A 13,523-nucleotide genomic window follows, 5' to 3' on the forward strand; every position below is an offset into this window, starting at 1 on the left:
AACCAACAGAAGGAAGACCTCCCTCTCATTGTCTGTAACTCTACCTCTCAAATAAATAAATAAATTTTTAAAATTTTTCATTTAATAAATATAAATTTCCTAAAATTTTTTAAAAAAGAAAGCTATTCTTTAAAATGTTATCTAATTATTTACTTTGAGAGAGACAGACAAACACAGAGACACAGAGAGCCTCCAAACACTGGTTCACTCCCCAAATGCCCATTATAGCCAGGGCTGGACTGGGCTGGGCCCAAAGCCAGGAGCTTGGAACACAGTTCAGGTCTACTATGTGAGTGGCAGGAAGCCAGCTACTTGAATCATCACCACTGTCTCCCAGGGTCTGCATGGGTAGCAGGACAGGATCAGGAGCCAGGATCTGTTCCTGACATCTATTCCTGGTAACAATGTTTCATAAAACAAGATTTTTTTTTTTTTTTAGAAAAAAGTTGGGGGGGGGGATTCAACAAGTTTATAGAAAGTATGTATTACTAAACTACTATGCATGGATTTCAAAAATTTTGCACCAAAATAAATTTATACTTTGATTTCATTTCTCGTGAACCTTTTGTTGTACCCTCTTATTTCTGTAACAGAAAAAGACTTTGGCCGGCGCCGTGGCTCAATAAGCTAATCCTCCGCCTTGTGGCGCTGGCACACCGGGTTCTAGTCCCGGTCAGGGCGCCGGATTCTGTCCCAGTTGCCCCTCTTCCAGGCCAGCTCTCTGCTGTGGCCCAGGAGTACAGTGGAGGATGGCCCAAGTGCTTGGGCCCTGCACCCCATGGGAGACCAGGAGAAGCACCTGGCTCCTGCCTTTGGATCAGCGCAGTGCGCCAGCCGCAGCACACCGGCCGCGGCGGCCATTGGAGGGTGAACCAACGGCAAAAGGAAGACCTTTCTCTCTGTCTCTCTCTCTCACTGTCCACTCTGCCTGTCAAAAGAAAAAAAAAAAGACTTTGCATTGATGTCAAGTAACTGTTGACATCATCATAAAGACACTCACAAGCATGCACCTTAAACCAGAGATAAGACAAAGGAGATTGGTGTTGTTACGGCTTTCCTTTAAAAAGATTTATTTATTTATTTGAAAGGCAGAGTTACCAAAAGAGAGGAAGAGACAGAGAGAGAGATCTTCCACCTGCTGGTTCACTCCCCAAAAAGCTACAGCCACTGAGGATGGGCCAGGTTGAAGCCAGGAGCTTCTTCTGGGTCTCCCATGTGGGTTCAGGGGCCCAAGCGCATGGACCACCTTCCATGCTTTCCCAGGCCATTAGCAGGGAGCTGGAATGGAAGCGGAGCAGCTGGGACTTGCATTGGTGCCCATATAGGATGCTGGTGCTACAGGTGACAGCTTAACCTGCTGTGTCACACAGTGGCCCAGTGTTATGGCTTTAGAACTCATTTCTGGAAATGTTACCTAACCCACTGGGTATGAGAATGACATAACAGGTGCAAATATTAAGAAAAGAACCAAAATGATCAATATTTGCCATCTTATAATTTTCTATGTAGAAAAAAAGCCAAAAAATCTATTAAAAATGTGCTATAAATAATATATTCATTCAGTAAGGTGGTGATTGGGAAATAAATACACTAAAGTTAAGCATTTTCTTAGATTTCAAAAAAAGGCCAGCTAGAAAATATAGCAGATTATAACAATTTTATTTGTACTAGCAATGAAAATCAAAAATATTTAAGAACAAGCTTTTTTTTTAAGATTTATTTTATTTATTTGAAAGAGTTACAGAGAGAGGTAGAGACAGAGAGAGAGGTCTTCCACTGCTGGTTCACTCCCCAAATGGCCACAATGTCCGGAGCTGAGCCGATCCGAAGCCAGGAGCCAGGAGCTTCCTCTGTGTCTCCCACATGGGTGTAGGGGCCCAAGGACTTGGGCCATCTTCTACTGCTTTCCATAGCAGAGAGCTGTAGGACTAGAACCGGCGCCCATATGGGATCCTGGTGCTTCAGGCCAGGGCTTTAACCCACTACACCACGGCGCCCGCCCCTAAGAACATACTTTTAAAACACGCATGATCTATATTAGAAAGAACTATTTATCTCACCTAAGATATTGAACAGAAAGAAAGAGAAAAATGGCAATGTTGGGCAAAAACATACCATTCGGGTCAATTTTGGAAGATACTTTGGTGATGTTTATCAAAATGGCAAAAACACCTTCCTTTTTATGCAGCAAGCTACTCCAGGGCTCTCCAGAAATTCTACAAGATACAAACTCAATGTCTGCAGAGTGACTTGAAATTTGGCCTAACAGGGTGAGTGGCAGTGCAGTTTCCAAACTTATCCAAGTTTATCAAATTTGCAAATTATCAAGTAAGCACCTTAAAAAGTGTTTGCCCTTTGAACTGGCAATTCCATCTATGCTTGGGAATCTACTCCTTGGGAAATATTCACGGTCATACTCAGAATAAGCTTCTGGGAAATTAAATGCAGTGATATCCATACAAATGGAAACAGTGTAAACATTTAGCAGGGATATTTCGCTATTTGTGATTCTACTACAACAGAAAACAATCGTGTTACAGACTTGTGGTTGGTTAATTCAGCCCCCAACCACAGCAGCTGCTGGCAGGGACCCCCCACCCCCACCCCGCTGTGACCCCAGGGCCCTAACCACACCCCAGCTCTGATCTAACTTTTGATTGCCCTCATCATCTCCACGTCTTTGCCCAAGGGCTTCCCCCACCCCCCCAGCCCCCCCATGCTCAGAGCAACTCTCCCACCCCTGCAGCCCATCTGAGTGCTGGGGACCTAAGGATCCAGGAACAGCCTTTGAGTTGGTGCATGGACAGCCACAGCTCCCACAGTTCACCAGTGGGGTTGACCTCCAGTTGCCCACCATGCTAACAAGCTTGTCTTCCTTCCCTTCCCTGTGTCACTGTCCTACCCACTTCCTGCCGCTCCTGGAATCATCTTCCAAGTAAACCTTGTACTCTTGGATCCTTGACTGGGGGAGGGGCAGGTCCTGCTTTTCAGCAACCAAAAGTAAGATCACCCACACTCCCCACTCCCCACCCCCACCTCCTCCCCCTCTCTGCTGTGGACCTTGCTTTGTATTTTGTCAAATAAAAAAGGTTCCTTGTGTTTGTGTGCATTAACTCCTTCCATACTCACGATTATTTCAGGAGGCTGGAGCTGTTTGTAGCGTATCGTCTGAAATGAGGAAATGTGGCGTAGAACAGCTGTGTGCTTTGTCCAGCACCACACAGCTGGTCCAGAGCAGTGATGGGCTGACTTCAGGGTCTGTGCTCCTCCCCACCCCTGTGTACCAGGCAGGGCAGCCCCCAGCATCAGGTGGCACAGCCCAGGCCATGGTCAGCGATGCCACCGGTGACCCAGTCAGATGCACAAGCCTTGTTCCTCTCAGTCAGTTCTCACAGCAATTTATGAATTAAGTATTAACTGTTCCCATTTTAGAGATGAGAAAACCAAGGACCTGAGAATCAATAAACTTGTCTAAGATCACACATGGTGCACACCAGGTCTTAGGTGGCTCTGGCTTCCTGGCGGACACCCAAAGAAGATTGAGTGAATGAAAGAATGAACAGATAAACGCAGAAAATTCTCTGCCCATTCAGTGTGATATAGGAGTAGGACAGGCTGGGGGGAGGAGCCGAGCAAGCTGTGGAATAGGAGTGGGCAGAGACAGGGGCTGGGGCTCAGGCACGAAGGGCAGAGGTGACTATGACAGCCGAGGGGTGTGGGGTAGAGGAGGCTGCTTTCCCTGCTCTGACTCAGACACCCCAAAACAGAGCGGGGCCCTCGGTCACGTAGTGACTTTGGAATCCTGTGTGTGAGGGGTCCCCATCTCTGCGTGTGACCCTAGCCAAGCCAATTGCCCCCTCTGACCTTGGTTCTCCCTTTGTGAACTAGCAGGGACTGTCCCCAGCCCTGAGGCTGCCGTGAGGACAGTCCATGGTCAGGTGCGAAGTCATCTGGCAGTAGCACCAGCTGCTGTAGCCCAGTGTGCAGGCAGGTGGTGAGGCTCGTGCAGGTTCAGGGTAGGCACTCTGAAAGGAGCCGTATGGTCCTTGAGCTGCACCCTTTGGATAAACCTGGGTGTGCCCCAGTTTCTCCACCTGTAACATGTGATCCCAAATTCCTCCAACTCTAATCTTCGGAATCTCGGTATTCATGGCCACAGCAGCTAAAGGAAGAGCGGAGAGCCTTCTGACCATGGGCCCCCCGAGGTGAGCCACAGGGACAGGGCGTGCACTGCCTAGCGTCACTCACAGCACGTCAGGATACCAGCTCCAACTCTCCAGTTCCCAGATCCAGCCTCGATCTCTGGACCCCAAGAAAAGGAAAGACCACCAGACTTGGGCTCAGCCCTGGGTCTGCCACCTGCATCTGTGGCTCTGGGCAAATCACTGACGGCTCTGATCAGTTCCTCCTCTCTGGACTGGGAAGAACAACCTCATGTTTCTTAGAAGAACATGTGGGAAACATTTCTGGGATTTCCCAAACAATTTACATAAAGCATAAACCACAAAGATTTGACTGCATTAAAACTTAATGTCCCGGGGCCAGCGCTGTGGCACAGTGGGTTAACGCCCTGGCCTGAAGTGCTGGTATCCCATATGGACACCGGTTCGAGACCTGGCTGCTCCACTTCCGATCCAGCTCTCTGCTTCGGCCTGGGAAAGCAGTAGAGGATGGCCCAAGTCCTTGGGCCCCTGCACCCGTGTGGGAGACCTGGAGGAAGCTCCTGGCTCATGGCTTCGGATTGGCACAGCTCTGGCTGTTGCGGCCAAATGGGGAGTGAACCAGCAGATGGAAGACTTCTCTCTCTCCCTCTGCCTCTCCTCTCTCTCTGTGTAACTCTTTCAAATAAATAAATAAATCTTAAAAAAAAAAAAAAACTTAATGTCCCTATAACCAAAAAGTACCAAAACTAAAATTAAGAGAGAGGCTGAGGTTGGGAGAAAATATTTACAATGCATATAACTGACAAGGAATTCATATCTGCCACTGAAAAATGAATTCCTCTAATCCAATGAAAGAGGGGGAATGAGAGAAAACTAGCAAGAGGCATCCACAGACCAAACTCTCCAGGTCACAAACACGTGAAAGCAGGCTCAGCTTCCCTGGGGCCAGCGACATGCACACTGAAATGATCGGCAGACGACTTCAAACACAGCAGATGGGGAAAAATCTACCACTACCGCAGGTGCACAGGAATAGGAAACAGGTGCTCACGTGCTCTGGGATGGGACTGCTGGTGCGCTCAACTTGGAGAACAATTTGGCAATAAAAGTCTCACTGGTTGGGACCTGTCTTGTGGTTTTATGCTCCTTTCAGATGAATACCCTCGGATAATTCTTATGCACAGGCTCAAGAATATTCATGGCACCTGATCTTAGGAAGAAAAATGGGAACCAGCCTCAATGCCTCTCAATAGAGGATTGGATAAGCAGAGTTTAAAAACACTTGCAGGGCCAGTGCTGTGGTGTGGTGGGTAAAGCTGCTACCTGCAGTGCTGGCATCCCAAATGGGCACTGGTTCAAGTCCTGGCTGCTCCACTTCTGATCCAGCTCTCTGCTGTGGCCTGGGAAAGCAGTAGAAGATGACTCAAGTCCTTGGGCTCCTGCACTTGTGTGGGAGACCTGGAAGAAGCTCCTGGCTCCTGGCTTCGGATCTACCCAGCTCCAGCCATTGCAGCCATCTGGGGAGTGAACCAGGGGATGAAAGACCTCTCTCTCTCTCTCTCTTTCTCTCTCTCTCTCTCTCTCTCTCTCTCTCTTTTTCTCTCTGCCTCTACTTCTCTGTAACTCTGCCTTTCAAATAAATAAATAAATCTTAAAAAAACCACTCTTACATGAGGACACTCTTATGACAAATGAATTAGATCTGTTTGTAAAAAGGCAAGTGGATCTTAAAAGCATGTGTTGAAGAAGCATATGTTGCAAAAGGACACACACCATATGATCTATTTTTCATGGAAAAAGCAAATGCCTACCAAACAAGATTGTATGTTATTTGCATTCATACACAATGTAGTAAAAGTTTAAAACAAGGGTAAGACAGGCTGCCCTTCAAATATGGGTAATTACCAGTGGTTATCTTTGGGGATTGGTTTGAGAAAGATTCCAATGATACCTGTAAGGATTCACTTCTTTTTTTTTTTTAATATTTTATTTATTTATTTGAGAGGTAGAGTTATAGACAGTGAGAGAGGAGACAGAGAGGTCTTCCATTCACTGGTTCACTCCCTAAATGGCCACAACAGCTGGAGCTGGGTTGATCTGAAGCCAAGAGCCAGGAGCCAGGAGCTTCTTCCGGGTCTCTCATATAGGTGCAGGGGCCCAAGGACTTGGGCCATCCTCCACTGCTTTCCCAGGCCATAGCAGAGAGCTGGATCAGAAGTGGAGCAGCCGGGACTAGAATCTGTGCCTATATGGGATGCTGGTGCCACAGGCAGAGGATTAACCTACTGTGCCACAGTGCCAGCCCCAAGATTCACTTCTTTAAAAGCATTTTATTGGGAAGTGAGTGCTTAGCCTAGTGGTTAAGATGCCACTTCGTGTATCAGAGAGCAGATTGAGTTCTGGCTCTGGCTCCTGACTCCACCTTCCTGGTACAGCAGATCCTGGGAGGCAGCAGTGATGGCTCAGGTAATTGGTCTCTGCCACCCATACGGGAGAGCTGGATTGCATGTCCACCTCCCAGCTTCCACCCAAGCCCAGCCCTGGCCATTGCAGGCATTTGGGGAGTGAACCAGCAAATGAGAACATCTATTTAGTTGTCTCTTTCTGTCTCGCTGATCTCAAAGGAATGTTTCTTTAATTAAGAATTTTAATTTTATCTGTTTATTAGAGAGATTAGATGAAGGGAGGGAAGGGAAGCGAGAGAGTGAAAAGTGAGGACAAACCAAAACAAATACAGCAAAGCAAACCTTATCTTGGTGATAGACTTATAAGCATTATTTTGCAATACTAATTTCTGTACTTTCTTGGCTGGCTGTAATATATCTGAGTTTAAAATAAAAATTATCTAGGAGATGGAAGTGTCCTGTGTCTCCACTTTGGCATGGTTGTATGAACATGGATCTGTCAAAACTCATTGACCTGGACACCTAGCATGGGTGCATTTTATCGCACACGGATCATAGAGAACAACCCAGGGAGATGCCCACTGCGGACTCCCAGCTCCCCTACGGCTCCTGGTTCCAGAGGGATAGAGGGAGGGGAAAGAAGCCAGATTCTGTGCCAGTCTTGAGGGTCTGTGCTCCCTGTGCTTTGTAGGCAAGAGGGGATCAAGCCCTCCTCCCAGGGCTTGCAGAGTCTAATTTTAGAGCTTTGGGGAGAGGGGGAAGAGCCGACTCTGCTTCTACAATGAGTTCATCATGTTCTTGGCACCTCAATGTTCTCTCCATTTAATTTTTCAGAAGCACCGACAAATCAGAAAAGAAGTCTGCCCCGAAATTGCTCTCTGGATGAACGTGACATTGCAGCCCAGTGGCAGTCACTGGAGGAGCTGATGTGTTTGCGACGCACAGCCTCAGCTCGCCGCCCGGGTTCTCAAGCAACGCGCACACTTGCAAGGAGGAGCAGTCGCCTGGATGGAAAAATACAGCACAGCAGACAGGCTCCCAGCAAGGCGAGGGAGGCGGGAGGAAGGCAGAGAGGACAGGCAGGCTGGCCAATGTGTCACAGGCTTCCTGTGGGCCACGCCCACTGTCTCGCCCCGCCCTCGAAAACAGCTGGCTACCCCAGTTTTAGAGATGGGGACGCGGACTAGCAAGGGGGGAGGGGGTGTTAATCTGCCACGAATGCAAAGCCAAGGAGTAAGGAAGTGGGGTTGGACCCGATCTGTTGGATGTCAAATTCCTTGTCTATCATCCCACAGCGGGGAGAAGGAGCTCAGGGAGTGTTTCTCTTCCTTTCTCTTCCTTCCTGAGGAAATCCAGGCCGGGAGAGATCAGGCAACGGCTAAGGGGCGAGCCGTTCTGGGTGCAGAGCCAGGCCCGGCCGGGGTGGCTGCGTGGGAGAACACAGGATGGGGGCGTGGGCTTGTGTCTCGGCGCCTTCACCTGGAACCGAGGTGCTGGTGAGGAGCCGCAGAGGGGCTGCTGGGTTTCGATCATGAAGCCCTGGGACCGCGTTCTGCAGGTGGTTGAGGCTCCGTCTCCCATATAAGGGTGCCCCGCGCAAGTTGCTGACTCCAGCTTCCTGCCACTGCACACCCCAGGAGGCAGCAGTGGTGGCTCCTTCTCCCTGTGGGAGACAGGGATTGAGTTCCTGGGTCTAGATTTGGCCCCAACCTGCACTCATCTGGGAGGTGGACCAGTGATAGATTTTCTCTTTCTTTCTTTCTTTCTCTCTCTCTCTCTCTCTCTCTGTCTCACAAAATAAATTTCTTAAATGTTAAAAAAAAAAAAAGTCTGCAGACAAGTGTGCTCTGGTTTCTATATGGTTTGTCCCCAAAACTCATGCAGGCACTTTGACCCCTTGATCCTATGTTAACCGTGAGAAGAGGGTGGAGACTGTATCTGATTGTAATGCTTGGAAGTGGGGCTTTTGAGAAGTGGGTGGAGCTCCCAGCTCCCAGCTTCAGCCTGGCCCAGCCCCGGCTGCTGCAGGAACTCAGGGAGTGAACCAGTGGACCAGTCCCCACTCTTCTCTCCCTCTTCTCTCTCTCTCTAAAAAAAGTAACTACTTTTAGGGGCCGGCGCCGTGGCTCACTTGGTTAATCCTCTGCCTGTGGCACCGGCATCCCATATGGGTGCTGGGTTCTAGTCCCGTTTGCTCTCTGCTGTGGCCCGGGAGGGCAGTGGAGGATGGCCCAAGTGCTTGGGCCCCTGTACCCACGTGGGAGACCAGGAGAAGCACCTGGCTCCTGGCTTCAATCAGTGTAGTGCCGGCTGTTGCGGCCATTTGGGGAGTGAACCAACAGAAGGAAGACCTTTCTCTCTGTCTCTCTCTCTCACTGTCTATAACTGTACCTGTCAAATAAATAAATTTTTAAAAAAGTAACTAATTTTAAAAAAGAAAGGATGCCGTCCCTGCAGGTCAAGCCAATGGGGCCTGCCCCACCTGGGAATGTGAGGCTGCAGAGGAATGAGCCAGGACAAGCAGACTGCCTCAGGTTCTTTGTAATAGTAACGATGGCAGCCTTCTCTCCTCGGCACTACCTTGATGAAGGGGCCCCTCCCGCCCAGAGGGAGGGAAGGTTGTGCACTCAACCCTGCTGAGCCAGCTTCCTTCCATTTCTAGCAGGCAGGGGAGAAAACCACATGCATATGCATTGCACTCGTAACACCTGCTATTCCTGATGGTGAGTTTGTGGTTGCTTAACAGCGAGATACAAAATCTAATAATAAAAATTTAACACCCTGGATCATTGTTCTAATTAAGTTCAATTAAATATGCCCTTAGGTAGAGGTGGCAAGCGGTGTCTTGCAGAATCTAATTTCCCCAACAAACACACTTGCCGACTTACAACAAGGATAGGTTATTATTTCATTTGTGGAAAAGGAGTGCAGTGTAGCAGAAAAGACATAACATCAGAGCCGAACAGATCTAATCCACATCAACTCACCAGCCACGGCTGAGTGAAAACCACTATGAAACCTGCACAACGACACCGATCTCAACAGGCTGCTGGAGGTTAAATGAGATAATGCATGGGACAGAGAGAAGGTAACCACTGCCACTTCTGAATTAATTAAAGGAATGAGTGATCTTGTGAGGTTTCCTTTACAACTCCTGAAACATCCCAGGGAAGCTGATGAAATAAACATAGGCTCCCTACATGGCCCTCTCCCCAGATCAAACAGAAAAACAAGAAATGAAAATAAACTTAGAGTGATCAATAATATGATAGCAGTTCTGAAGCCAGGGCTGCTATGGTTTAAATGTGTGTGTCCCTCCTTTTGGCGTAGGTGGTGTAGTAAGAGTTGGGGCCAGGGCAATGCTGTGGCACAGGGGTTAAGTACCACCTGCAGTGCCAGCATCCCATGTGAGTGCTGGTTCCAGTCCCAGCTGCTCCATTTCTGATCCAGCTCCCTGCTTATGTTCCTGGGAAGGCAGTGGAGGATGGTCCAAGTACTTGGGCTGCTGCCACCCATGTGGTAGGCCCAGATGGAATTCCAGCCTCCAGCCTGGTCCAGCTCTGGTCATTGTGACCATGTGGGGAGTGAATGAGTACATGGAAGATCTCTCTCTCTCTCTAACTCTACCTTTCAAATAAATCTTTTTAAAAAACAGAGTTGGAGGCCAGCGACGTGGCTCAATAGGCTAATCTTCCGCCTTGCAGCGCTGGCACACAGGGTTCTAGTCCTGGTTGGGGCGCCGGATTCTGTCCCGGTTGCCCCTCTTCCAGGCCAGCTCTCTGCTGTGGCCCGGGAGTGCAGTGGAGGATGGCCCAAGTCCTTGGGCCCTGCACCCACATGGGAGACCAGGAAAAGCACCTGGCTCCTGGCTTCGGATCAGCGCGATGCGCCAGCCGTGGCAGCCATTGGAGGGTGAACCAACGGCAAAAAGGAAGACCTTTCTCTCTGTCTGTCTCTCTCACTGTCCACTCTGCCTGTCAAAAAAAAAAAAAAAAAATAGAGTTGGGGCCTTCAGCAGGTAACCCACGAGGGCTCTACCCTCATCAATGGGATTAATGCCCTCATAAAAGGGCTGGAGGGGACACTAGCCGGGCCCCCCCCTACACACACACTCATCTCTTCTCAGTACTCAGTACTCAGCCCTTCTGCTGCAAGGACACAGCAAGACCTCACCAGATATGGAATGCCCATGCCTTGATCTTGAACTTCCCAGCCTCAACAACTGCATGAAATAAACTTCTGTTCTTTATCAATTGCCCAGTCGCTGGCATTTCTGTTAGTAGCAGTACAAATGGACTAAGAATGGGTTGAATCTTGAGAAGTGTCTTCCTGAGAAGGAAAGTTCTGGGCAGGTTAGAAGTGGCCCTGAGCACTGATAGGCTGGTCCTCTCTACCACGCGAGGTGCTGATGACTGAAACCCATTGACCCCCTGACATCACCCGCTTGGTGGGGTGCAGCCAGGGACGGCACACAGCCCAAGAGCATGGCCAGGGATGTCAGCCTGGAACACTTCTCAATCTCATGACTGGCACTTTGGACCAGAGAACTCTGCATTGTCAGGGGCTGTCCTGTGCAGAGCGGGATGAGTGACAACACCCCTGGTTTCATACATAAGATGCCAGGAGCGCCCTTTCCCAGGTTGTAACAACCAAAGATGTCTCCAAGGTTGCCCCAGATGAGAACCACTGGTCCAGAAGACCCTCCCTTCCCCCAGAAAGTAGTGAGTAGGCCAAACCCAGATGAACCCCACTACTTGCCTCTAGCTGAGAAGCAGAACCCTCCCAAGGAGGTAACCACTGGAATACACTGACGACCAACAAAGCCATCAGAGGATGCTGTGGGAGCCGGGGGGGAGTACGGAAGGCCCTCTGGTCTCTCTCCCTAGCTGTGAGCAGACCGAGGAGCCAGCACCACCAGAATCCAGTCTCACAAGAAGGCAGAAGAGCGTAGCTGCACTGATGCCTGAAACTGATTGTTTTTACAGCAAAATGTGTCCTCGGGAGGTGGGGTCTGTCTGAAGCTGGGGACCACTTGAAACCGAGAGTGTCCCTGCCCACCACTCCCATTGGATGTGCCCCCCCAACAATGCGGGGTGATTCCCCAGCAGAGCGTTAAGCCACACACTACACAGAGGGTCATGAAAGTGTCACTTCTTACCACGGTGTCAGGGCCCCAGCACCCCCCACCACCACCACCTTCCAGGCAACAGGTGAACAGGCTTCAGATCCAAGACCAGAGGGCAACACTGCAGAGCCAGGTCAAAGGGGAAGGGAGATAGGATACTCCTGTCTTCTACGTCTGGGCAAACTACAGAGCAGGTACAATCACTGGAGCAACAGCAGCAACACCAAAATAACATCAAAGCCGTGGGAATTTTCAGCAACCAAGAAGAAAGGAAAGGAGAGGAGGGACTAGACCAGGCCAAGGATATAGACTCCATCTTAGAAAAAGACATGGCCTGGGGAACAGGGAAATGTTGCACATAAATGCATTGTGGTCTCAGGGCCAGCATCCCATGTGGGTGCCCATTCAAGTCCCAGCTGTTGCATTTCCAACTCAGCTCCCTGCTAATAACCTAGGAGAGCAGCAGAAGATGGTCCATGTTCTTGGGCCCCTGCCACTCATGTGGGAAACCTGCATAGAGTTCCTGGCCTCTGGCTTCAACCTGGCCCAGCCCCGGATGTTGCAAGCCATCTGTCCATTTCTCTCTCTTCCTCTGCAACACTGCCTTTCAAATAAATAAATAAATCTGCAGAAAACAATTTTTAAAAGTATCATGGTCTCGGCCGGCGCTGCGGCTCACTAGGCTAATCCTCCGCCTAGCGGCGCCGGCACACCGGGTTCTAGTCCCGGTTGGGGCGCCGGATTCTGTCCCGGTTGCCCTTCTTCCAGGCCAGCTCTCTGCTGTGGCCAGGGAGTGCAGTGGAGGATGGCCCAGGTGCTTGGGCCCTGCACCCCATGGGAGACCAGGAAAAGCACCTGGCTCCTGGCTCCTGCCATCGGATCAGCGCAGTGCGCCGGCCGCAGCGCGCTGGCCGCGGCGGCCATTGGAGGGTGAACCAACGGCAAAAGGAAGACCTTTCTCTCTGTCTCTCTCTCTCTCTCACTGTCCACTCTGCCTGTCCAAAAAAAAAAAAAAAAAAAGTATCATGGTCTCAGAGAAACTAGAGTTGGTATGATAATGTAGCAGAGTAAGTTTAGAAAGATGGCAGGGTCTTGGTAGGAAATGATGGCCAGAGTAACGCCGCTGTGTGTCCTTAAGGAGCTAAGAAACAGTGAGGACAGAACTGACACAGCAGAAACATAGGTCGGGAGCATTCAAGGCTCTGGAGAAATCACACAAGATGCCAAGAAAGGGTTGGTGAGTTGGAATCAACAGAGAAGATGACTGTTGTGGACAACAGACAACGACAAGTCCTTCCTTTGCATCTCCCAGTGATCAGCAACCACCACAGACCTTGAAGAGGAGATGGAAGGGTTCTGTACTCTGTGTGGTAATTTCTGAATCTAAGCATGCGTTCTAATGCCTACAACTGTACACTCTCCAAGTAAGACTGATTTTACTGTGTGGTCGTTTGAAAAATACAATCAAGGAGAAAAGGGTAGTGTTCAGAGAGCATTCGGAGAGAATTTTCTGAAATTAAAAAAAGTTCCTAAAATGTTAAATAAAATATTAAGAAAAAAATTATAGCATTGCACTAAATAACTACCATAATATATCTAAGGAGAGACTTGCACCAAGACTGCAAGGATGGTACACTATTAGAAAATTTATAATTTTGATTCACTGTAATAATGGGTGAAGAGAAAAGTGACAAGGTCGTTGCCTTAGATACCAAAGTAAAAGGTATTTTATAGACCTTCATTTCTAATTAAATGAAATATCCATGTCTAACGAAAAAAATTTTTAAATAGTTTTATAACGTTATGAAATATACAGATATTCAGAAGTTC

At 49.0% G+C, this 13,523-nt stretch overlaps 1 long non-coding RNA gene across 1 annotated transcript in view; it reads left to right on the forward strand.

Moving 5' to 3' along the window:
• Window positions 1–11,582, forward strand: part of LOC103352312 (uncharacterized) — a 45,543-nt gene extending 33,961 nt beyond the window's left edge. Inside the window, exon 4 of the long non-coding RNA XR_011379878.2 lies at window positions 7,403–11,582. This is a non-coding gene — a long non-coding RNA (uncharacterized LOC103352312). The remainder of the gene's footprint in view (window positions 1–7,402) is intronic.
• Window positions 11,583–13,523: the final 1,941 nt, after the last annotated feature.

The sequence above is a fragment of the Oryctolagus cuniculus genome, chromosome 11, assembly GCF_051225735.1.
Source record: "Oryctolagus cuniculus isolate XC-2025 breed Fujian yellow rabbit chromosome 11, ASM5122573v1, whole genome shotgun sequence".
In the NCBI taxonomy this organism is placed as follows: Eukaryota; Metazoa; Chordata; class Mammalia; order Lagomorpha; family Leporidae; genus Oryctolagus; species Oryctolagus cuniculus.